General features: G+C 38.8%; 1 protein-coding gene and 1 long non-coding RNA gene across 2 annotated transcripts in view; one reads left to right on the top strand and one right to left on the bottom strand.

Moving 5' to 3' along the window:
* Positions 1-27,680, top strand: part of elfn1a (extracellular leucine-rich repeat and fibronectin type III domain containing 1a) — a 75,934-nt gene that overhangs the window by 27,656 nt on the left and 20,598 nt on the right. Inside the window, exon 2 of the mRNA XM_044180241.1 lies at positions 19,755-19,845. The gene's annotated coding sequence lies outside the window, so the exon portion shown is untranslated. The remainder of the gene's footprint in view (positions 1-19,754; positions 19,846-27,680) is intronic.
* Positions 1,581-27,680, bottom strand: part of LOC122868381 — a 117,735-nt gene continuing 91,635 nt past the window's right edge. Inside the window, exons 2-3 of the long non-coding RNA XR_006376094.1 lie at positions 4,802-4,864; positions 1,581-4,721 (exon numbers count right to left, since the gene is read on the bottom strand). This is a non-coding gene — a long non-coding RNA (uncharacterized LOC122868381). The remainder of the gene's footprint in view (positions 4,722-4,801; positions 4,865-27,680) is intronic.

The following is a 27,680-nucleotide window of genomic DNA, read 5'->3' as shown; positions in this document are numbered from 1 at the left end:
TTTCATCCCCTGACAGACTGAGGCACTGAGGCATGAGTCAATCACAACTCTAAGCACAGGACATTTCTGCATGTCCTATCTCCCCTGAGCTCCTTCAGTGCATTACGGTGATGGACGTGTGTCAGGTGATGAGAAAAAGTCAAGTGACTTACACCAATCATTTGCTGCCTTACATCTTGGCAGTTTTACAGGTTCATGTAAAAGGAAAGATAGACAGAAGGAAAGTGTTGCTCAGTTCTCTTGGAGAAGACAGACCTCTTCCTACAGATCAGCTGTTAAATTCACTAAACTGACAGTCGGTTGTTTTCTTCCTCAAAGAAGCTGTAGTCTGTGTCTGCCTGGTGTGAAAACGTTCCATTTTTGAAACACTGTTTCTTGTACAATATTCCTCTGAGTATGTTGCCTGTTTGGTCTGGGGGATTTCTTGTCTTTCATTGGTTTGTAGAGAAGGCTCCTTTTTTAAAACCAGCACAGAGAAACAAGTGTTCTGACAATTTGTGCCGTCATTCAGTACAATCCCACACTGCACCGTGGTGTCGGTTTTAGGTGAGGCTGTGTTGGCCTATGAGGGAGGCACTGTCAAACATGAGTTTTAACAGCCATGTTACACAGGTTTGGATGAAATGACGATATACCGTGAGGCAATAAAGATTTTGTCAGATTTTGCTTTACAATTTCTAGCAAGGTAGCTATTACTGAATATCTCTGGTTGTTTCCATTGCAGGAAATGTTACAAATCAGTGAAGACTGTTTTATGCCAATATTTAACTTAGAGGATTTTAGCACCGATGTAGAGCTGAAGCGAATAGTCGAATAATCGATTGACAGAAAAATGTATGTGCAACTTTTCTGATAATCGACAAATTGGGTTGAACCTAATATGACCCACCTTGGTAACAGTTTGATACTACAGATTTGAAGTTCATTTCCATTGTGTTGACATTTTGTCTTCTTGCAACACCAGTAATACTAAATGTTCACTGTTCACAATGTTTAGCGCTCATCATTAGCTTAGTTGGTGAATTTCAGGCTTATTTACTGACTGCACGCTTGAGACATTATGAAATGAAAACCACCAAATTGGTGCTCATTAGGGAAGCAAGCCATTTGTGGAAGCATGCATCGTGTTGGCTTTGACAGCACTTGTGGATTCATTGTTCTAAAGCATCCATTAAGTTAACTCCATAGATTGAACAGACCGATTAAATGTTGCTATGGTGACGATAGTTACAAATCGTAACTCTAGTTTTACAGTCACAGTCAAAACCCTTTAATAGGGCTCTTTGCCACTTATCTCTGAATCTCTGCTCAGTGAAATTTGCATATGCTCCGCCATCCAGGATGATCCAACTCAGTCCTACGGGGGTTGCTTCCCATGAGTTCAACACCACTTCTCTTACAGTGGCTTGTGTGTGCAATTACTACACCCTCTGCCCTGACACTGACACAGCAACGTAATTATCTCTGAAGTTGGCCCAATGCAACTCTCATTGTTTAACCCTTGTGTAACAGGTCATTAGAGATGGTCTGCACATGATCTTAGCCAGAGATGGTCTGCCAGTCCCCATCTATCCTGATAACAGAAGGTAGGGGGCAACCAGAAGCATGGTGTGTATCAAACCTGTCTGACAATAGACAACTGCCTAACAAGTCAGACAGGAACAATCTAACACATCCCACCTTTTGGGAAATTGATGGGTGGCCTGACGGAACTCTCCACATGATGATCAGGAGCCCCACTGTGCAGGACAACACACAGGAAAGACAAAGACACAGCCTTACAAAGGAATCCACAGGATAGACAAGTGATTTTAATCCTAGTTTCTACAAGATACCTACAACCCATGGCTTTAGTCTTTATGATATTTTAGAGAATTAAGTACCTTGTTTTTAAATGTCAACAATTACACCTGGCAACACCTGCTGTAGCTGGAAATGCTGGGCAGATGAGTCAGTGTTTGTTTTTTTAAATCATCCACCCACATAACTATTTCTAACACCACGATGTGTTGTTTATGCATTTAATTTTTCTTTAAACTCCACAAGAAAAAATAAACATTGTTGAAAGGAGTATTTGTCTTTAACTTATGACTTTAACTTATTTTCCTCCTGCCTTCAATCTTTGTGCTAAACCAACATATCCCCGATCTTACTGTAGCAGGAGGGCTAACGAGTGTACTGTTCCTTCGATGCCACTAGCTTCTGTAACTAATAAAGAGAATACATAGGAAATAGTTTGTGCTGAGTTAAGCAGTATGAAAATTACATCAAAACAAAATTCTAGTTGCTAGGATCTACTTTGGTCTCTGGTTGGTACCTAATGAAAATCTTTCCTCAACCCACAACTTTTCCCCTTTCAGAATTTGTGCGTTTAAATTATAGGTCATAAACCTTTCTTGGTAAACAATGCAATATTTTACTCAACAGCATTTTTACTGGTATTAATTTGTTTCAGTTTTAAAGACCACCCTTTTACAGATTACTCTCTCATGTAACATTGCTAAAATTGAGATTATACAGTCCCATACTATACACTGGATTCTCTACAACCCCCAAGCGAGGAAAGAAGGTTCATTACATCATGTTTTTATCACTTCAGTGATCCTGCATTAGTCGTCATAAGACTTTTAACCAACCACTGAAAGACTAACAGCTTTGATACCATCTGAAACATGGAGACATGGAAAAATGGAGGACATTTCACCAAACATCTCTTCCCAGCAGAACGATGATGTAAGTACACAGGCTTTTAGGTGGCTGATGTGCAGCCAGGTAGAATGACATATGGCAAGGAGGCATGAGCAATGTGCTGCAAATCACACTTAAGTACACAATCTCTGCCTTGACTTTCAGTTTTCATAAATAATGCAGTACGGGCAAAGGAAAACATTTGGATTTCCCAGGAGCAAAGACAAATACCTTTTAAAAACCACTTTTAAGTTCACTGATTTAAAAAAAGAAAAAACATTTATAGCCAGAGTAGTCTGAACATGCCACTTGACTGTTCAACTTTGACCTGAAATACACTCATTTATTTTAAAACACGACATAAATCAGGTCTGGGACTTGAACTCTTGACCAGGTGGTCAGAGTTCAAACAGACTGTCGATGAAGCCAGATTCATTCACAATGTGTTCATCTCTGTTTAAAACCAACTCTCCACTAAGCATTTTGTTGTAAAAATAATTTACATTAATTTTTTTAATTGTTTGTAAATAATAAATGGTCACACATTCTTTGAATAGTCTATACTGATAATCTTATTGTATACAGGTTTCAGGTGATACAATAGTGTGAAAAACAGTGTGAAAAGTGTGTAAAAATATTCAGTGTCTGGACTGTAGTAATTGTTAGAAACTGAGTAAGGGAATGTTTGTGATAGGCAGACTAGGCTTTTCAAATAGTAAGCTACCATATGGGCCTCCCTCACATCTATAGGCCAACCACATTCCTTAACATTGGGTTTTGGTGTTTTGGGTAATTTAGATATTACAAAAATGTGCTCATTAAACCAGCCATTTATGAAAAATGGGATAATGGTGCCCTTTCAGTTGTCAGGTAAATTATTGTTTTGTTTAGTCTTTCCTGGCAGAACAGTTAAGTACAGTATGACTGTATGTGCCAGAAGAGAAACCCTATGTAACTATAGGTACCTCCCAATGTTATCCTTCCTGGAGCCTGACTTCAGGGCGGAGAGCAGACTTTAAAGGGCAGTGACACTGAAAGAACCCCAATCAGGCATGAGTAGGTCACAAAAGCAGAGAGCCCAGTGCCAACAAATACAAGTAACAATACAGAAAATCAAAAACAACATAACATTCAACAAAATAGTTTAGGAACATGAGGAATCCAAGAAAATATTTCATTTAGATGAACAAGCACTACTGTAATTACTGCTTTGTATACTTTAGTTATTCTGCAGATCTTAACTCAAATCGGTCTGGATTACATGTATTGGGTTTTTAGAGTAAGGTACTGCGTACACTCATACTGTAGCATTGAAAAATAGTCAATGAATAAATAAGAACAAAAGTGAAAAGGCAGGGGAAGAGAGACAAATGAGGAAAGAGATGGAGAAATAAGAGAGGCTTTTCTGTCTCGGACAGCTTGTGGGCTTTTGTGTGAGAGCTGTAGGAGGCTGTGAAAAGCTAAGGTTTACTAATGGGGTGTTCAGGAGAATGTTTCATTTATTATCATACTTTACTAATGCAACTGTGGAGTAATATCAAGCGTCAGCGCTATTCATGTGAGCTCTGAGAGGTTTACATTGTAGGGACTGTTAGTGGTGCTTCCAAAACTGTTAATCCTGGTAGAGAAGAGACAGCTGCAGCGCTGAGAGGCTGTTATGAGAGCAGCCACGGGCAACGTTAGGTCCACAGACCTGATACAGAACCTTTGAGTTTTCCCATGAACACATTTCCAGTACTGTTTATTCATGGTAGTTTTTTGTTTGAACTTAATAGCCCAAAGACATAACACATGTTAGTCTATCCCATTTTTGGCTGCCTTTCAACATGTTGATTTAGCAAGATACAGTTCTCTGCACAGTTTCATCTCCCTTAGTAAAGACCAAACACAAACACACCAAACAACAATGGCTTGATTCCACCGGGTGCTGCTGCGTCGTGTTCCTGCTGCGTCGCGTTTCAGCTGCGTTGCAGCTGCCGGAGGTGATCGTGGCCACTCTAGACAATGCTTGTGATTCCAGCCCCCCTGCAGCCCTGCAAAGGATAAGAGGTTATAGATAATGGAATATTTTTCCAAATTAGATTTTTTTTCTTTGAAATAAAAGTTCCCCAACCTCTTTAGTTTTCTATTTCCACAATAATGCAATGAGCAGGCCACCAACCATTTTGATCTTAAGCTGAAAAGCAAACAAGAGAGCAGTATTGTTACTGCAGTATTTAGCATTGTGATATATGACCTCATCAGTGAACATTTCTGTTGGCTCTCCCCTGTATTTAGGTTACTCATTCATTGTGAAAGACTATTATTTTGTCAAACTACCATCGCCAGTGTTGCCTGTGCCAGACTTTCTGTAGGAGGCATTAAGCACCACCAGCAAGATAGTTTATCACTTAAAGCCTTTAAACTATGTATGACACAGGATATTATCCTTGTAAATGGACGGAACAACAGTTATAGTGAAGAGCACAGTCAATAATGTATAAAGTTATATATTCAGTTTCTCCTACTGTGCTATCACTGTGTGTACCTTCAACCCAGTATTAGATATTCTCTGTAGAATGACACATTTTATTTAAAATTGTGTCATATGTGGAATTCTCCTCTGCCAGTTTAATCCCCCTGACAGTTTCAACCTGAAATATACAGAATTGCCGACCAGCCTGCATGACAACAAAGATGAGAGGGATGTGAATTTAACTGTTATAACTTCAAGGAACTCAAACATATAGTAGGGAACTTATCTTTAAAGGCATGTAAAGCATTTAAAGAAACAGTGGTACAAATGGCACAGCGAATAAAGGATACCCACAACAGATAATCAACAGAAGGAGGAACATGCATGCATTGGGCAGGAAAGGTCTCATAGGTGACCAGCCCAGAGGAGTTCTGGGGGCAGAGAGAGGAAGGCAAAGCTCAGGAACAAAGCCAGCACAAACAGATGTTGGAAAATGTACCAAAAATCTGGATCTGCTGGATGGCAGACTAAAAAATGCAAGAAATGTAAAAAAAGATCACTGAGAAAGAATTCTGCCGGTCAAGTAAACCATGTTGCGGCTAAAGAATATTCTTATATTTCTACAATGTTTATTGTTTTCCACCAAAATACTAAAGCAAATTCCTTGTATGTGTAAACCTACTTGGCAATAAAGCGGATTCTGATTCTGAAGAAGAATAGAGACAAAGTGAGCATAAAAGATGAAGGATGCATTCAATTCAAATAGAAACTTAATGCAACTTTTATCTTGCAGACAAACCCCAAGAGTTGACTGATTTGATCACTGTCACACAGCTCAGAGTGGTTGTATTATTGTCTTCAACAATTTTTCTCAAGCAACGTTTCCATGGAGAAAATATAAAGTATGTTCCTGGCAACAAGAGGGCTCACAGTAAGCAGTCTGAAAGTAGAATGTAGAGTAGAAAGTACCTGTAAATGGTAGAGCAGGCTAAAGGTGTGTGTGAAACAGGGAATGGAGCTACAGCATGCAAAACTTCCTAAGAAAAATTCAGGATTACAGAGAATGAAGAAAGAGACAAAGAAAGCGACACAGCCGATGATGAACTGGTGTGCACAGATGTTTCAAGTGATGAAAGGAGATGCCAAAACTTATGTTTAACTAACAAGAAAAGAAGCACATGATGTTTCCCACTAAGACATCAGCCCAGCTATCTGCAGCAGTCATCATCCCTTGATGCAGCTAGTGGATTTTTGGCAAATCCCACTGCATTAAAGTGGACTAGAGTGCAAGCTGCTCAATGATGCTGCATGACATGTGATATTTCTATTATCACTGTCATGTGAACTTGTGCAATTAGCATATAGAAAAGGGTTGATATTGAGAAGAGTAAATCAAAATGCTGGTAAACAAAAAGCATACCTATGCTTGTGGATGTCACCATGTTGATAACCAAAATAGCAACTTATTTCATTAGTTTGACGGATGCAGGTTTCTTTAACAACTCAGTCTGCTACATTCACTGCAAGGCAACCTGAGATGCTACATTAAATCTGATCTGTACTGTTAAAACCACCAACCAAGATTATGAGCAATCGGTTCTAACATAATTTTGTAGTGTGTCCAAGGTCAAGGCATGCCACAAAATATCACTCTTCTGCTCTCCTTCTCTCACTACCACTCAAGTCGTAACAGATAGTAAACCCTCTTGAGGGAAAATTAGATCAGGAAGAGATGAGAGAAGGAGGCAAACGAAGGGGAAACTGCTTCTGTGCCTCAGCATTAGTGATGAGACATTTGCCTCAATGTACGTGGAGCCCTCAGATAACCCAAATAACTAAGGAGTTGATGGAGAATTATAGATGTTGCAATTGTATTAATTGCGCCAATACCTACGATGTCAAATTTTGTAATCATCTATGCTGGTGAGAAAGATTTAAATATATGAACTGCATGTCCACATATTGTACAGATGAATCAGGTTTACATTTGGTGCATCAATTTCCTATAATTGATAATTTGCTTATATATTTTAAAAGAGAGAGAAATGCTTGATTTATTAAGCATAATTTGTTGAATGTCATCCCATTGTGTGTTTTATGGCATCAGCGATGTCTTAGCGACTTGATTAATGAACCTGAAGAAACTGAACCGCTCCTGGACTCTTTGCTGGACCGCAGCAACTCGTCGCTCCCGGACTCCTTGCCGGACCACAGCAGCATCCTGCCCCCGGACTCCCTGCCGGATCGTAGTCGCCTCCTTTCCCGGGTGGATCGCAGCAGCTCCCTGGACTCACTGCCGGTTTGCTGTGGCATCCTGCTCCCGGACTCCCTGCTGGATTGCAGTCACCTCCTTTCCTGGCTGGATCGCAGCAGCTCCCTGGACTCCCTTCTAGATCGCAGTCGCCTCTTTTTCCGGCTGGATCGCAGCAGTACCAATCCCTAGCCGATGGTGGATCGCAACCACCTCCTCTTCCAGTTGGATCGCAGCACACCGCGGGACCATCTACCAGTTCGCAGCAGCAGTACCCTCCTTCTCTGCGGGAGTGGCAGGATCTGGATTCATGGACACCACTGGTCCAGCCTGCTCCTCTACCAATTTTCCCGTCACTGGCTTCCTGTCCTGCTGCCCCGTCGGCGGCTTCCTGTCCTGCTGCCCCGTCGCTGGCTTTCTGTCCGGCTGTCCCTTCATCCAGAAGGTTCCCGCCTTCGCCGCTGGCCTCCGGAAGGTCCCCGCCTTTGCCTTCGCCTCAGGCCTCCAAGGGGTCCCAGCCTTCGCCGACTTTCCGTCTGGCCTCTAGATGACATTGAGCTTTGTCACGGACCTCATGCGGTGAGATCCACACAAGGCCGGCCCTCGGGTTGTCTGCCCAAGGTCCCCAGCTCCGTGCCATGCCAGTCCCCGGGTCGTCCACCCGAGGTCCTCAGCTCCGCGCCAGACCAGTCCCCGGGTCGTCCGTCCGAGGATACCAACTCCACACCTGTCCAAGCTCCGGGTCGTCCGTCCGAGGCTCCCAACGCCACACCTGTCCAGGCTGATCCAGCCGGATCAACCTGCTCCCTGTGGTGGAGGACCACCACCACGTCGGCGGGGGTTTGTGGGCCCTTGGGAGCTGGCCGTGAAGGGTAATGCTAATGAAGCACACCTGCTCCCTATCAGCTTCTAATCACAGCCAGCATAAAAAGCCCAGCACTCACCTCAGCCAGTTGTCCGACCTTGTTTGGTGCAAGGACCCCATGCTACACAGCATATTTCCTGCGTCCCTTCTTCAGCAATTTCCCTCTCCAGCAATCCCCCCGCCACCAAGTCTTCCCTCCAGCGGACTTCCCCATCCTCATACCGGCACACCTGTCTTCACCTACTCAAACCTAATAAAGAACCCTCTGTTTCCATATCGGTGTCTCCTGCCTGTCTGTCCGCAACAGTAACACAAGTTTCCTTTATGAGATGTAGCAATTAAAAATTACTTTTGGTATGCAATGATATTTGAACCTCAACTTTAGTTAATAATAATCTTTTTTCAATGGATTTTTAAAAAATTTTCAAAAGCAAGGAGATGCTGAACAGGTGAGTGCATGTGTAAACGTCTCTACTGTTCAAGAAAGTGGGGAGTGTCATTTTGTATTAAAAAAGAAAATGAAGCCTGGTTTCTAAAATAAAAACTGAACTGCAGCTTTTTGATGAGCTGCTAAATATACAGTTAAAAAAACAGACCATCATCATTTAAGATATTGGTTCTGTGGAACAGACTTAATTACATTACCCTGAAAATAGCAATAGATGGAAGATTTAGTGACCTATTTCCAGAATTAGAAAACACCAAAAGTTTAGTTTAATTAGCATTCAGTACATGTTTCAAGTGACATAAAGTGTGCTAACTATATTAAACCCAAATGTATATAGTGCATGAATTCTTTAGGTACAAAATTAAATTAGAATGTCATTAGTGTTACAACGAAGCTGGGGGTTCAGCATGTTTTGGTCTATATCATACATATAATTGTCAATTATTTGCACTTCAGATATACTGTAGATACTATAGTATGTTACACTTTTGGCTTGAGCCAATTATTAGTCTGGTCACTTAAATTACAGGAAATCCTAAAATGCATATTGTTTTAAATCAGGCTCGGTAAGACTTAATTTCAAGCTGGTCTCTCAGTAACCAAGTTAGACTGAAAAAGAACTGCAACTGAATTAATAACAAGCACTTAATAACAATCTCTAAAAAACAGGTCGTGGGCTACATTTAATGGTGCAACAATATAAATTAAGTACAAAGTGTATGAACTTAATGTGCTATAATAAGCTCTTACAAAAAAAGTTTGAGTCAAATAAATTCTGCTTGAATAACTGAGAGAATAATTCTGGCCAGTGAGTTGGCTGCTGCTCACTGGCCAGATTTAATACCAACTTCAATCCTTGGGATGACTCAGATATTGTAGGTAATTTAAGCAAAAAATATTTTTGTTTTATTACTGTACACTCTGCACTTTATACACTGTGTTCAGTAAATGGTATGATTATGTTCTTGGAGAATTATTGTACATTTACAAGGCGTTTCTAATAAGACATAAGGTCATTTCTGTTCTCCATTGCACTGAAGATTGCAAAATGCAAAGACTTGAACCCACTGCTTGGCTTCAGTGTTGACACTGTAGCTTCATTAGACCCCAAAGTGCATTACCAGCTCAACTCAAACCCTTTAATGAATCAACTCTGGCAACACCCATCAATATGAAGACACTGAATAATGCCTTTCGTGCAGACACAAAGCTTGTTACCCTATTCATTCTATAAGTGCTCATTGAGGAAACAGGGGGAAATAGCTGCAGTGCAAAGGTTGCTCTCATTAATGGTGTCAACCTAAAAGGCATTATGGTTAGTATAATTTGTTTGATTTATGTGATGTGTGGTTATTTATATATATAAGCATGGAACAATGTTACATAAAATGCTTTTGCAACACTCATATTAAGATTTTTCTTCTCTGCACTGTAAATTGAACCATGAAATGTTACACCAGTTTTTCAAACAGGTCTCTCAGACAACAATACCTGTACATGCTTGTATCTCAAGTTACTTTCTACTCTTTGTATTATAGATGATGTCTGTTCATTTTCCCTTTTTAATTATTCAATTCATTCAAAGAAGGCAATCACATTACTCATCACTCATATTGCAGAAATTGGTGGTCAAAATGTCCATGTGTGGTAATTTTCTAGTTTGAATTTAACTTTGATATATTTCACATATTTGTTTTAGAATTCTTGAAAGCAGACCTCTGTCAGCAAAGTGTTTGCTGAGTCATGACAATTTGTCCTCACAGCCATTGCCATTGGTGTCTTAGCGGCTGCAGAGTAAAGGCAGAGCGTTGTACTGTGATTTATTGAGTGGTCCTACTGCAGAGGGAAGCAGGGAGAATAGGGGAGAATAAAGTGCTCTCACCTGGAAAGTGAAGCTCACTGTGGTCAGGAGAGATTTTCCGAGACTTCACTATTCACACCACTGTAAAAAGAGCCAATGAGGTCTGAATTATTCCATATTCATGAGTGGATTAATGAACAGCTGCAGGAATCGTGTCTGCAAAGTCAAATTGATTCTTAACATGTATCAGTTTTGAATATATGAATGGACAAGAGTAAGTGTGCAGGAGGTTGATGTGCTGACCACTTTCTAGACTAAGTAATGAAAATAGAGGGAATGTGAGGACAGTCTACAGTATCTCTCTGCTGCACATTCAGTTGAGTGGCTAGGACATGCCCCCGTTAAACTGCTTGAACAGACTCTTAGTGTGAGGGCACTCTGTACACTGTGTCTTCCCTGGTTCGCGGTCTCGCAGGCTTCCGTGTTAACATATGTACAGTGCAGCCCCAAGGGCCTGACACTCCCTCTCCCCTGTGCACACTGAGCTTTGTGAGTTGAACAGGGCGAGATAACTTGTGCCATTTTTCATGCCATTCATATCCTAGATATGCATCACCTACCAGTAAATGTAGGGTGTGTTCCCCATCTCGTGCTTAGAATTTTGATATATTGCAGGCACTCAGTTCTACACAGTGAAAATTCCAATCTGGACTGGTTTAGCCATAATAATAAACTTAAACACAAGGATTTTACAGAGCTCTGTCATCTTGACAACCTCGAAAACAACTCTAAGACCTTATGGGCGCTCACCAGGGATGCAGCAATTCCAGGCTTTTACATCTCACAGTCCTCTGAGTCTCCTCTGATCCCATCAATTAAATTGCAAGCTCCTCTTTATGGAGGACTTATACCTTTTGTCCTTTACACAGTAAAGCCTGACTTTAAAGCTATCAACATAACCTGACTGTGACTTCTCAGCAAACTGGCATGAGTGTATTTATTTAAATTTTATAATATATGGCCACTTGCAAATAATATGACCTGAAAACAAATGCATTAAGAGTAAAAAGTGCATACTATTAAAATACTGAAATTGTCATGAGGCGAGCTGCTATACGCAGGTAGAGAAGTATGTGGACACAAAAGCAGATGACAAGGAAGCGGAAGTAGCTGGATGACTACCGTGTTTATTGTTGGGTGGAATGCAGGCAAGAACAGGCAGAGGTGAGCAGACAGGCAACGAGCAGACAAAAACCAAAATCCAAAATCCAAACAAGGTTCACCGGAGAACAAAGACTCCAAGATAAACTCAGTCAAGGGCTTGACAAGGACCAACACCATGTGTACAACAATGATCCAACCCAGAACAAAGAAAAGACCCAGACTAAATACCCAAGGGGAGGTGAGACAACGAGACACAGGTGCAAACAATCAAGGGAGGACCAACAATCAAAACTGGAGGGAAAACACAGACAGGAAGTAAAAACACAAGACACACAAGGGAAGGAGACTACTACAAAATAAAACAGGAAGTGTCAACACCAAAACTACCACAGAAATAACCCAGTTTGAAGAAGAAGAAAACTGTGGTATTTGAGTCCATTTTTATTCAGGGTAAAATGAAGATTTTCCAATGATGATATTAATTAGACAGGCTGTAAAATACCCAAAGTGAACCATGGGATGCTTCATGGACTTCCTTTGCAAGCATCAGAATTACAGTTTGAATTCAGATCTAATGATGGCACTGATGACAGGATTCATTTTAAATTAATGCTGGAGCTGTTGGTGAGATTTTGCTCTGCTGTAGGTCTTAAATGAATCCTTGCAGCCGTGAAGGAGATGTTCTGCAGCTGTTTCTTGATAGGATCTTTATTTGGAATGAAGACAACAATATATGGAACTACGAAGAACTACGAGGAGTGTCGCTGCAACATCAGTGCTTTATTGCACCATATGTCTTCCCATATGGCTTCAAAGTTCGCTCATGGGAATATCAGAGAAAGCGTTTCACACGAAGCAACCTCTGAGCAGTCTTTGTAAGTGCACTATTATGTGAATTCCACTAGACTTTGTGGTTACACTACACACTCAAAGACCAATTATTTTGTTAACAAAGGGTCCATAGATTGTTGTGTTGGCACTAGTTTAAGAAGTTGTTCCAATTGTAAATATTTAGAGATACTGAAGATTATTAGTGCTAAAAAAGGAATACAGTATATGCTTTACAAGACTTGATGCATCTCCATACTGAAAGTGCACAATGTAGCATGAATCCTTTCTTTTCCTGAAAAGAGCCTACGAGCATTAGCCTGTCCTCGGCGTGCACATGTTCCTAACGGTTCTTCTCAGGCAATCCTAGAATACCAGCACACAATGCGCTCTTTAGCTGGTCTTGCCCCGAAGAATATCTGCTAAAAGCAATGAAGGCAGTGGAGTAAAACCATGCAGAGCCCCTGTTATACTTGTCATCCTTATCATTCTACCCCACTTATTCCAGATAATAACACTGTCACTCAAGAGATCTGACTTTGACCCAGAATAAAAGTCATTATGGTGCTTCACAAGATGTTCCTGATTAATAATCCTGGATAGCAAAAACAGACATGGGAGTACATTAATGTCTTTGTCACATGCATGTGTGCAAGGCCACTCGGGCACAGATTGTCATACTGTTGCTATTCATCACTATTCAGAGCTAGCCTGGAAGCAAAGAAGAAGAATCTACGAGGCAAATATCAGACATTAAATGAATGATCCCCCAGGCAAAACAAAACAGCCCCAGAGTTTGTGCCACTTAATAACTTTCCTGCTTCTGTACCCCACGGTCCAGTCTGTTCACAGAGCACAGAAATGTCTCGAACAAAAGATTATGAATGCACCTCTGAAATGAAGTGTCAATAGCAGGGTTTCCTTTAATATGGCAAAGGTTAAGTGCACGGCTTCTACATGTTAAAACAGCACAAGAGGTACCGCACTTCGTGTCAGTTTCTTAAATAGAATATTATATAATAAAATACTGACCAGAAGTACTGTACTGTACTATACAATTTGAATATGACAATAAACAAACCTTGGTTACTTCTCACCTTTGAGAATCTAAAAGGCTGTATATTTACCGACTGTACACTGGAGTTAAATGTTATGAAATATACAGTAAGGCACATATTCCCTTAAAAATAATTAAGGAAATATAAAATGGTAGTTAAACTATTTTAATTCATTAAAGCTAATGAATTCAGAACTACAGGGTGAGCAGATGATTGTAAGATTGTTGAGCCACTGCAACGTGCCTTTGAACTGAATATTTAATCTATTTTACTTAATTTTAGATGAGGCAGCATGTACAATTTAACTTCAGATGTATGAGAGTGTAAGTTTATTGCATAAGCTGTTTTTAAAATCTATAAGCAAATATCAGTAGAACAATGTCTTATAATGTTTCATGTTTAACTTTTTTGTTTTTTGTATACCTGAAGGCTTGCACACACACTCATAGTATGATCATTTTGTACTTTAGCAGTAACATCTACAACCAGCTATGTTCTATTTTTCTGTAGAGCCATTACACCATCATTATGTGTGCTCTAGAAAGCATGCCATGCTTCTTTAATACTGAATGAGTGAAGGAATAGCACACCAGTATCTTGCTTTCATGAAGCTATCAGGAAACCCATTCTGTCTCCAAATGTGTGTGTGGTTTTTTTTTTACTGTATATAGCATTTGGTATGGTTGAGGATACAGTAAGTATTATAGCACGTCTATTTTTGGAAAGGCAATTTCAAAGTTTACTGTGTGCATATGCATGCACATGGGCAAGTGTAATGATTCATAATGGATGAATTCTAGCGTGTGTGTGTGCACGCGCGTGCGTGCGTGCGTGCGTGCGTGTGCATGCGTGTGTGTGTGTGTTGCTTTGCTTAATGCTCGTTGTTTATGGGTTCAACAGGCAGCACAAACTCTCTTATTCTCCATAGGGGAAACTAGCTGTGTTGCTCTCCATTTCCATACCTTCAGGCTTAACTGAGACTGAGTCACTCAGATGTAAAATCAAGAACTTTTGAGTATTAGCAAATAATATGTAAATCTAATAACTTAACCCCCCGTTCAGTTATTTCATGGTCAGCTGGAAAGCCTGGCTGTTGTAATCACCTGCATTTAGATCCTGTCCCAACATAACCCCAGGTAGTGATTCCTTTCACTGTGTTATAAAGAAACTCAATTTTTTTACTGTTGGTGTACGGTAATTATAGGCCCCAACACAGATTCAGTCAGCAAGCTTAACATAATTGACCCACCTAGCAGCATTCATGACCTCCTATCACACACTCTCTCTACATCAGAGTGGACCTTTCAAAGAGCAGAGACACTTTGAGTCAGTCTGCTCCTCACTCAGTCTGTTGCTTGTGACTGTGCAGCATGCTACAAAGATTTGTTCTGCTTTTGTACACCCTCCTCCACCCCAGCTGCCACAAGTGCTGCAAAGGGAGGTACTCCTTGATTGGCAGCTCAGGATAAGTACATAACAGAAGATATATTCACCAACTAAACCTTGTCATCCTGTCAAAATAAAAAAAAAATCAAATTTAATACTAGTTACTCTGACTGAAGTGTACCAGGCAAAGAGCAAGCCATGTGTACAGTTTTACACTGAGATTTATTTCTGCCGTTTTGGCCACTGGCCAGTGAAAGTTAATACATAATATTACAAGATAATATAGCCCTGTCAGCGTATTGTCGGCTTATGCAACTTGATTTTATAATCATAAAAGACAGAGATAAGAACTCATCATTGTGTGATGTGTTTTGACATCAATGTAAGGCACATTCTTCATCTTTAAGCAAATTACCACAACCAATGTGATTAATGCTATGCTTTATTTTATTTTTTTTACATTTACAAAATGGAGTGATTTGAATTTAGATACATTTTAAAGCTGAACACCGCAGGAAGCTGTCTACAGCGTAACGTAGCTGATGGTACCAAGGTCAATACATTTTTAAGGACACTTTCTCTAAATTGCTGATGGTTGTTGGCACACCTGATGCCCACTGGGTTCACCCAGGAGTACAGCACTTGAGATGAGTCCTATTAGAGATAGAGGGAGAGCTGAAGTCATGTCTTTATGTAAACACTGTTCATCAGCTTCAAGGTTGCATCCAGTAAATTTAAACATCCTTCATTTTCAAAATTCTTTTCTCAAAATGTTTTATTCAACTTTCCTCCACCTCCTTCTCAAGAAATGTATGAGTGTGTGGCTGCCTCCTTTTCCAGAAGATAATTCAAATGTGCATGTGTGGAATGCATGAGGTGCACCGATTAACATTATCAGAGCTCAAGAGTACAAGACATTCATACCTAACCTTATAGGTGTGTAGATCACCAGAAAATGAATCAGCAACTTTGTTGATAATCGATTAATGGTTTAAGTCAGATTTCAGGACAAAATGTCAAATTTGATGGTTCCAGCTTCTCAAATTTGAGAATTTGTTGCTTTTCCTCGTCTTAAATGATACTAAGATAAATATATTTGGGTTTTGGACCGTTGGTCAGACAAAACAAAACATCTGAAGACGTGAGCTTGAGCTTTAAAAAAATTCAGATGTTTTGTAGACCAAACAATTAATCAATTAATTGAGAAAATGATTTAATCTATAATTAAAAGAACTGTTAGCTGCAGCTCTACAAAGGATATAACATCAAGTTGCATTGGTTAGTGCTGATGATGGCCAAAATGAGACTAATGTATATACACTGTCAAGTCCATTACATATCTTCCTAACAATTACGGCTATAATAAATGACATACATTATGTCCACTGCTGTTAATGAGCTTCATAATGTATCATACAGCAAATTAGGAAATGCAGACTTTGGTGTTCAGTTTGTTGCTGAACACCAGTTTGTTTATGCTGCAGAACATACAGTATGTCACATGGGGGGGGTGATTTCTTAACACTTAAATGTAATGTTCATTTAGAAAATCTCACTCTCTCCTATCTTCGTTTTAAATGTAGAGGTCTTTTCTCTTTACTCTGCAAACCACTTAAGCACACTAATCTCTTCAATTAATGAATGGGCACAACAAGATGGTTTGCCTTTTTACACAGGAAGATGAGGAGGGCCTACATAATTTGACTTGGTGTCACTTTTCTGAATATTTTAACTGCTTTCGTTATTAAAATAGATTGCACACGACCAGTCTTGAATAGCAAATCTAAAATCCCCCTCCTTTCTAAAGCATCCACTTAAGACAGTAATAACACAAATCAAATGAAATTAACTGAAACATCCTTTATGCACAATACCCATATATATTGCTACATATTGCTACATTGTGACGTAGTTATCTCATAGAAAGTTGATGTGGGACAGATTAAATTGGCAGTGATTTAAATTCTGAACAGTTGTGTCAAGCTGTGGACCACAGCGAGCTATTTTTGTCCTCATACCCACGTGCGCTCCTCTGCACGTCAGCAGCTGAACAGAATCAGTCAGATCGGTGCCAGTGCTCAACCTTTCAATGCTCTGGGTCAGCATCCTGGAGATGTACATCTTGGAGAAATTCCAGCTCCTCAAGACCATATGGGGTCTGTTTCTCCTCACCAAATCCACTCTTTCCCTCCTGCACCCCTTCCTCCAGGGCTGCAACCTGACCCATCCTCACGTACATCATGTCTTATGAAAAGCAACACAAAAGATGAGAGTCTTTGGATAGTAAGAGAGAGAGGATGGATACTGCTCCGCTTCTCCATATAAAACAGTCAATACTTCACTGAAAAGGGATATTAAAGATTCACTGTAGAAGTTAGTGTCAGTAAAAGTTCAAGATTATCATAAGAAAGCAATTTAATATAATTAAATGAAGCTGAGGTTTCACACGTCTCATACATACCTTATTGTAACACCATATAAAATTATTTTAATAAGGTAAATTCACGTAACAATGGACTTAGAGATGTGAATCTGAAAATTATTCTCCAAATCTGCAATATAATTTGCTCTATAGTACATGAGAATTACTTATACATAAATATACATATGGTAGAAAAATATCAGTGTTATTATCATTAAAACTCCTCCATCTAACTGTGAGCTGGTGATTTTCAGCATATGACATATGTTTGGTCTACAGGGTATATATGCAGCCCTATTACCAGCCCACAAAACGCACTTAAAATGAATCCAGTTTTAAAAAATCCTTATTGCAGCTGCAGATTTCTTGACTCTAAAATCTCTTTTGGTATTTACTTGGCAATATCTTGATTGAATTTGGCATGTGTTTGCCCTAAATAATTTTTTTTTCCCTGTTTCTTTTCGTGTCCAACAGCACATTTATGAAAATTAAAGCCCGTAGCATGATGCATAGTTTCACACAGTGCAGATTTGTCAGCACAATCCAAGAGATACAGATCAACTTCAGACTTCAGTGCAACATTAATTGAAAGAGATGAAGCTGTATTTTCAACAGATTTTATCTACCTGTTTATACAACACCATCAAGTTTATTATTTAAACGAAACCACGATCTTTCCCTAACCTTAACCAAAGTGCTTTTGCTGCCTAAACCTGACAGACGGGGTTAGACGTAATAGCAGACAGGGTTGGTTTATGTGTTGAAGCTAATTTACCTGGACTTCAGAGTTGTTTCAAATATGAGAAAAACGTGGTTGTTACTGTACTCAAGCAGCATCTACATAATCATTTCTCACATCTTATAATACATATAGGGCACATTATTTATCTTATGATGGTGGTCTGATGTTATTAGCATACCTAGAAGCTTCTATGTGCCAACCTCATGGTGGGTGACAAACCCATCTTTATCTAATGCACCACAACATTCATGAAGAATAACTATTTTCTTCCATATAATGAGCTCTTCTTTTTAACTGAATTCCCTTATGGAGTGATGCTGAGTTCATGCTTCATTTATGGTCATGTAGCCATTGTGAACATGTGCGAATGTGTTTTGAGGGAAATTCTTCAGCAACCTGTGTGTTAAAGCTTAGTGGGGGGAAAAACTTCCCTCTTGGTTGAAGCATGGTAGGCACGGGCAGCTGCAGGACTGACCCTGCCAAGGACAGAGAGCTTCCCATGCCCACTCAATGCCATAAAATGGGTCATTGAACAGCTAAATGGAGTCATTATGATGAGTAATTAAAAGAATACCGCTGAAGACTCCCAAACTCCCCTTTTTTCTTGGTTCCGCTGCTTTTTGTGTTGTCACGGGCCTTTGCTGAAAGGCAGCTGCCTTGGGCCACTTTAACTATCACCCCTTTCACTGGGATGCAAATAGCAGCCTTAGCAGCTAATTGAATTGCATTATCTATTGTCCTCTCATTTACTGAAAATCTAGCCATTTTGCAGATTTCCATTACTGATTGTTGGAGATTGAATTTTGCCTGTGCTTTTCATCTGATACAGCATGTCATACACTCTGAATCACAAGGGATGAGAACACAGAATTGTTTCATTAGAGCAAGAGGAGTAACATGAATACTGATTGTGCAGTAATATCGAGCTTGTCTTATGCAGATATTAATATGTATGTAGGTGGGAAAATCGCTGCATGCTGTAGAGACTCGGTAAACAGAAACATAAAAGCAAAGATGAAGCACAGATAAAAGATGAAGAAATCATGTCTCATTTCTATTTACACTTATTGTAGTGAATACAAAACATCCATCTCTCCCTTTAGTACAAAGCTTCTCTTTCTCTTTATTTTAACTTCCAATAAAAATGCATGAAAATGTGCCCATGCAGCCTCCCCATGGGTGGTGTGTGCAGCACATTCTCATTCACTTTACGGAGAGTCATTAAGATGATAGGGGGGAACTGATATTTGATTAATTAGTAAAACTAACTTTGGCAAGACCGGAAACTGAAACAGAGGATTTCATTAGCTTGTGCTTGTTAGATAAGGTTAATGAGGTGGTTCAGATTCTTGAAAAAAAAAAGGAGAGAAAAAATAACATTCGTGCTGCTGAATTCATTTCGGAAACTGCAATGCCAAAAGAAGGTTATCCTCTGAACAAGCAGCTTTTTATTACATGCCCCATTAAGAATGGCCTCCAAGGATTGGATTTACCATGTTGACTTAAATATTTTCATGTTATATGAAATGTTAATGTTAAGTACACGACACACAGGTCAACATACAAAATCCATTCACTCATACTAAGTTGCTCAAAAACAATAGGAAATTACATTAATATCTCTCTATCATTTATTTTTTCCTCAGAGTTCAAGAAGAGAAATCAGTGAACATCTGCACTGTTGGAGGAAACCAGGGATGCTCTCTCACACTGAGGACTTCAACCTAGATTACAGAGGTAAGTGCAGGTATTTGGTACATTCGCTTGTAGCTTGAGTCAATTGCGCCTCTGCATGAGCAAATGCCCCCTAAGAGGATAACAGAGAATCCACTGCTAATCCAGTGGTCAATACACATGACAAGTACAGTACAGTGCCAAAGACTAGTCACTCAAAGGACATGTCATCCTGAGCGTGGACAGTATGAATATTGCTCTGTGGATTACTGTTGTTTTCAGGTTTCCCTGTTTCAACCTCTGCTTTTTCATTTACATTAGCATGTCAGCACCGGAAACTAAAATGCTTAGTATAGGATTTAGAAGGCAATGAAGATCTGAAGATTTACTTTATTAATCCCCACGGAGAAATTCTTTTTTCACTCAGGTTTTTACACACATACAACCACACACTGGGCTTATAGACATAAAAATGGGAGTAGTTAAGGGTTTTGTGCCTTCCTTAAGGGCACCTTCTCTACAGTTACCAGTCCTCACTCCATACTGTGGTCCTAGCTGAACTAGCTACCCTCCGGTTCCCAAGTCCCTACAGACTGAGCTACTGCCGCCCCAATGTGGAGTCTTATAATGGGCTAATGCTTTATGAAATCTTACAAAAAATGTCAATAAATGTCTAGGATTTTTTGTTTTGTTCTATTTTTAACCCACCTCCAACCACCCCATCAGAGAACAAATGACTTTAATCTTTATAACAATTACTGTGTTAAAAATTATATTTTTCCTCGACCTAACATCCCTAATCTTTCTTTGAAATTATTTATTCACTAGCTAAACATGAATTATTAAAATAAATAAAAACCACCACAGTTTAATGCCCCAATAATGGTGAAAAAAAGAGAAACCTGCACCAAAACAGTACATCAATTATTAATAAGTACATAATGAATTGTGATTTTTACCAGACAATTAACAGCAGTTGTTTTACCATATGATCAAATGGTTACGCCTCTATTGTGCTTTGGACTATAAACTCCTAATATGTCTCTGTTTCATGATGAGGAGAAACATGTTTATCGGTGACAACATAAATGTGAACTAAAATTTAAGCTTACATATACTACCTAACGTATGATCATTTTAAATGTCTTTTAGAGATACAGACAGATTCTGTCTCTTTCTCTTTCCACCAGTGACCGAGCCACAAATGAGTGCTTTCATTGGCTGATATGTGTGCAGTGACAGGAAGATCATGTGCACACTGAGCAATTCTTGTAGTGCTACATGTAATTAAGAGATCATTCACAAAAGGAACTTGGTCTTAAAATTTGAATCATCATTGACTCACTTTCATAATACATTTTCATAACCTGCACAACCTTTCTATTTAACTGACTCACTAAGTTACTCAGCTAGTCTGTCATGTAAAGCAGAGCAGATGGGTGGTGCCCTATGGCTTCATTAAGGTACATGTCAGCAGCAGTAGAGTTGGTTCTAAATGTAACACTTGACCTTCAGCTACAATAAGGAAGACACTCTAAAACACCAGAATGGAAGATGGGTGACAAGTAGTATTAACATTGCTGTAACAACTATAGTATAAGGGAGCACTGCCCTGATATCTTGTGTTTATTTCCTTTTAAATTAAATAAAAAGCACAAGAAGAAAAAAAGTAATTTGTAATCTTTGAATATTCAGTCCTACAGCTTATTTAAATTAAATTCACAGCAGCTAAAAAAATCCACTCGTCCAATACTTTAGTTCATGCAAAGATTGCTCCATTGCAGTTTAAAGCACAGCTGAGCCTGAGTGGCTGACAAAGACCAGCTGAGACTGATTACGTACAGGTGATTTAAGTAAAAACATGGCATTTCCTCGCAGTTGGGGTAAAGATCTAAAAAACTAATGCTGTCTCTTTATTTTGTATCCATCCAACAACTTTATTTTCTGGGGTGAAATGAGCAATTCAATTTTATGGGATTGATAGTGTAGCTATAAACTTTTGGTCTTTTTAAAAAAATAATTTCAAACTAATACTTGACTCGAATAATGCCCCAGTCCCAGTGCCCATTAAACAAAAATGAAACTACACCAGAGAGATGCAATCTCAAAATGGTTAGGGCCCTTGAGAGGAATGATAATAATTATTATGGTGTAGAAACAAAGCTATGTAGAAATAATAAAGACTTGTTTGAAAACAGTTTCTCAAACTACAGATAATGTATTCAGTGGTTCATGTATCATCATCTAAATTAGCTTTCAACAAGACATTCAGTGTATGAAATCTGCCAGAAAGCACTTGAATGGATAATGAATCTGCTGTTTTAGTGTCATCACTAACCAAAAAAATCCTCTTTATTATATTTTTTGATGTATTTCTTTAAAAGGGTTTGTGTTTCAGGTCTTTGGCTTTCATGGTTACATAATTTTCAGTTTTTGTTTCAAATGAGAGGAGTTATTTATGGCATTTTTATTGAAACTAGAAGTTGAGATACAATGGGTCTTTGTATATATCATCCTTTTAATATATTCTTGTTAATCATATAAGGTAATGCATGCATGGACAGACTCCAAACAACAAATCCCCATTGGACACATCAAATATGTGTTTGAGTGCTGGATCAATTGAATGACTTTGATTTAATCCTCGCTGCCTTTCAAGTATGGCCAAAGGGATTTTTTCTTATGTCGCACTGTCCAGAAATATTTCTATACCAATTCGTAGGGTATAAATATGAAACCATATTATGCATTAGAAGCACAATGAGCCAACTGCCATCCTAAAACAAGTTTGACAACCCATTAAATAGGTTTTAACCACTGTCATTAAAACTGAAGATGTAGTGCCATTGCTGTTGAGCTGAAAGTTAGCGACAAGTCCCACAGATTTGCCAGAGCCCAGAGCTGGAGAGGGACCACAAAACTCCCAGTTTAATTATATTATTTTTTAAAAGAGTGTCTAGACCAATATTCTTTTAGGGGGGCCTATATTTTCTAGTTTCCCTGCAGAGATATGTGCTTTTACTTCACTGATTTGTACAGGATCTGCAATATGCGCAATGGGAGGACAAGTCCTGCCCACTTTAAGAAATATTAGACCTAATGCAGGAACATTTTTGTACTCTTGTCCTACATCGCTCTTACTTTCTTCTGAGGTGTTTGATTCACTGCACTCTCTAAACTGCACAAACTTGACGTAAATTGCTTATTTCAGCCTGATGATTGTCACCTGTTCATGAGGTGTGTGTTCATGAGATTTCAACTTATTTGCCATAATTGATGCTCCTAAAATTTGCCAAATAAGGCTAAGTGTTCCGCTCCATTTGTGGGCAAGTTTCTCTCATAAAAATGTTAAGAGTAAAAAGAAGAAGTATCAGGTCCTGTTGTCAGAAATCAGCAGACTAAAACATAAAAAATGTAGTAGTATAAGTAGTGGTGTTAGAGGACCCGAAACAATTTAAACAAACATTAATAGTACAGATACCAGTGACATGTCATCAGAGCAGCGTTGTATTGTGACAAAAGAAAGAGGGAAGGGTTTGAAATAAAGTTAGATGCTAAAAAACGTCTTTCTAAAGCAAAGCGGACAAATGTAGGCAGTCAAGGACAGGCATGGAGATATTAGACGAGATAATATTTTAGAACATTCAAATTATGAGAAAACTGGTGAATGCCACAAATTATCCTAAATCACATGTACGTGCCACTTAAGAACAAATCTGTAATACGAGTTCTTGCATGAGGCCAAATGTTATTGTAAATAAACACTACTGTATGTTCCTAATGATAGAATTGTTTGTTACCATTGGAGCAACTGTGATTTTCTATGGTCTGTCACTAATTCCCTCCATCACTTCTGTGTTTTTCCACCTTTACCTATAAAATCAGTTTAATGGTTGACATGGCATAGTGCCAGCTCATCTATCAATCTGGATTCCTAATTGATGGCACTAGAGAAGAGTTATTTGAATGGATTACCATAAAGAGCATCATGGATTAACCTGTGAGAGACATGGATCCAGAGGGAATTGGTCACATAAAGTGATTATAAAACATCCGTATGGTTGGCAATTATTGGACTTCCTCTTCATCAAAGGAATTTAACCCTTCCTCATCGTTTGCTCAGTGCATTGATCTCACTTTGGCCTGTTATACCTCACGCTGGCTGCAATGTGCATGTTGGCTGCAGTGGTGTTTGTTGGTGCCCAAACAGTGCTATGAAATGATCAATGCCTTCAGGATGGAAACACAATTGGTTATAAATATTGCATTGGTTTATGTAGCTGCATTGATGGCTTAGTTACTAGGACGTCAAGCTGGTAACACATGATGACTATATAAAAACCACTATGATCTTTTAAGGAAAGATCAATGCAACATACCACACTCGCCATGGCAGCACGATCCATATTTAAAAGGCTAAATGGCTGGTTTACACTTCTTGATTAACGATTCATGTGATTACATTATTACTGAGAACTACAGTGCTTAATCAGAATAAAAGAAAATCTGACATAGTGCCTCCTCAGTGGTTCTGTTGCGGTTCTGTATTGGTGCGTTTCCCAGAATTGAACTCATCCAATTGCCTTGCCCGGGCTGTCATCAGTCCTAATGTACTGTAATTTTTAGTGATCACTTTACCCACTTGATGCTCCCTCAGTCCATTAATTTCTTGATGAGAGCTACATCTATCAGAAATACGGTCACCGTAAGATTAAAGGCTTTGCCCTGTAAAAGATGAGTGGATCCAAATCAGACCAAACATGCCCTCAGCAAACTCCCTGTGCATGCTCAAGTCCCTTTGTGTTAGTTAGGGTTCAAACCTCAGTGTTATTTGTGAAATAAAGTGCTTAAAGTGGTTTAGATGTCTGTATGATAAACTTTTCTTGTGGTTAAATGCTTAACCCTTGAGTTTTGTTTACATTGGCTTTACTTCCCCATTGTTTGGGGCCTCACAGACCCCACTACTGTATGTGTGAAAATAATAATAATTGCATAATCAATGTTTTTAACATTTATTTTTGCTTTTACTCTAACCTTATTAAAACCTAATATGTAGAAAAGTATTCAAGTGGTAACCATTCCACTTGCCACAAACTGAGCTTGCAGATTTGATGAAGGTGGGAAAATACAGAAATGACCGTAAAGCATTATTATTAAACCAAAAATGAACTATTTCATGTTTCATATTGTTGAGCTAAATCTCAGGAGTAGGTCTAAAAGAACTACACTTCCCAGAGTGCACCAGCAGCAGCAAACTGGCTGCTTATGACCAGATCAGTCATTGTCACTGATTGAAAGCACCTGTAAAAACATGGAGGTTATCATTCATTTAAACAAAGAAACATCAGAGAGAAGACACTCCAAGTTCACTCTATGGTTCAATCCCAAGACGCCAATGGTCGGTGAAATGTTTTATTTAATTTTATGATGTTTGAAATGCTGTTTAATTGGACAAGTATGTTTAACTGCTGTGTAGATTGGCTAAGAAACACACTGCAGCATTGACTTCATTGATTTTGTGTTTAAATGAGTTTGTGCTAAATTTTATTTTGAGTTTGAAAAAATGTAAATGCATAAGATACAAAAGGATAGTACAAGTTAAAAATGTTAAAATTATGTTAAATGTTAAAACTTTACTAAAACATTTGAAAATGTTTAGTCAAAATGGTAACTTTTGTTTCTCTGTCTTTAAAGGTTTACAACCTAATTTACTGATCAACTGACAAAGCCAAAAAATTTGAGTTGTCCGTGTGTACTTTGGGAAATTGAACAAGAAGAGGACTTGACACATATATGAGCTACTGTATGCATGAACAAATATTCCTTTTGTTCACCAAAAAGTCATTCACAGGCAAAGAAATGTACAGTATGTTATCCTACACATTCAGACAAAGACAAATTCAAATACACAAATTTAGGATTTAGGAGGGGCACTGCTGTGTGGATCTCTGAGATGCCAAAGAGAAGTAATGCTTCATTATCTGTTGCAGACTTCTAAAGTCATCACTTCAGCAATTCTCATAAAATCAGGAAAAGTCATGTCAAGTATCAAGGTGATAAAACAATACTAAGTATATTTTTTGAGCTGTTGAAGAGGACCTGCATTCGCCAGAACCCCAAACAGATCATTATGGTTACATTAAAGAGAAATTACATCCCACAAAGTATCTATACAATGAATACATGTAAAATAAGCCACAATTAGACTCCTGTGATTGTCTTATGGGACCACAGTCAACACAGGGCTAGTTCTTATAATGTCATCTCCATTAATTTAATCAAATCCTATATTTTGTTAATAAAGACTTCACTTGCACATGCAGCCAGCCAAGTGGTGACTTAGCAATGAGAAAGGCAATCATGGAGAAAATGGATGAAGATTAAAACAGGGTTACGCAGTTTTGACAGACATTTTTTTCCACATCACTGATAAAGTGCTGTGGCACCTTTCACAGAGGGGGACAGGGGATGTTTCTCAAATCATGACACCTCAATTCTTCTCTCTTACTGCATGCCATTCATTCAGTCAGACTACAGAAGACAAAGCCTCTTGTCTGTATCGGAATTGTAGAATTTTAAATTAATGCAATAAAACATAGAACCTCCATGTTTACTGCACGTGTTGTTTTAAAACACAGATTTAGACTTTAGTGTTCTTGAGTGAGGAAAAAGGAGATAATTGAGGCTTTTGGTTTATCATCTACAGAGAAGGATTAAAAACCCGAGGCCACTCACCTGTCACCAGACAGATCACTGGCCAACTGCTTTTATGTTTTGTCTTGTCAAAAGCTGTCTTTCATTTTTGTTTTTACTTTTTAATTTCTTTTGTAAGACATTATCCAATATGCTTTGTTTTTAACCCTATAAACTACTAGATAATAGTTAATAAAGATTATGAATATAACAGAATAAAATATTGTGGTAAATTAGTCTTTATAGACATTTGATGAGCACATATTATCTGTGCCAATCAATTGTTCACCTCCTTGCATTAAAGGTGGGGTATGCGATTCTGGAGAAATCCAATACCATGACATGACATGATATAGAGTGAACAACAACACAGGAAGTACTGTAACTAACGTTAGCTATGTTGTGGTTTAGCAAACTGTCCCTACAGCCAGAGAGGACGAGACGGTTTCCCAGAGCCAGCAAAGCAGCTCCAGACAGCGATACTCACAACTCTCCTGCTACTATAGCTAACAACAACAGCATGTCTTGGCAAACTAGAAAGTAAGCTGAATGTCTGTGGACAAGTCATTTAACGTTACCTGACACACAAATCATGGCAGGAATAGTGCTGTGTGGCTCAGTCCGAGCCACTTTGTTTGTTTCCCATTCACAGAGGCAAGGCTGTGTACAAACACCGGAGGGTTTTTTTCAGCGCTCACACTGAACGGACAGCTAGCGGACTGTGAGGAGATATTCGCTGAATTTGACAAAAAGACCTGCATAGGATTAGAATCGCATACCCCACCTTTAAGTAAAGGTATGTGACTCACTGTTTATAATAAGGAGCTAAAACTGATATGAAAACTATCTCAGGTACATAAGCTTCCTATGGCACTGTCATTCTTGTATAGTGATTTTCTTAAGAAGTTTTCTTTGGTCTGAAATATAACAAGATTGCAGGAGATGCGATAGCAGGCTACTCAAATGAGAAAACTGTCACATCATTTTGTCACAGCATCATTTGATAAACCTTTCGCAGATACTCTTTTTATTAGCTTTTAATCTCTCTGACTCATGTCCTACAATGTTATTTCACTCCTTATTTGCCATTACTTTTTAATGACAGTAAAGAATTATCATCTATAATTTTTATCCTAACCTGCTATGTTTGGTTATTTTTATTTAGCAGGAAGTGACCTCACCATTTCAGGATTGATTTATGTTTT

The sequence above is a fragment of the Siniperca chuatsi genome, linkage group LG21 (assembly GCF_020085105.1).
Source record: "Siniperca chuatsi isolate FFG_IHB_CAS linkage group LG21, ASM2008510v1, whole genome shotgun sequence".
In the NCBI taxonomy this organism is placed as follows: Eukaryota; Metazoa; Chordata; class Actinopteri; order Centrarchiformes; family Sinipercidae; genus Siniperca; species Siniperca chuatsi.
This window is presented reverse-complemented; position numbering and strand designations above follow the sequence as displayed.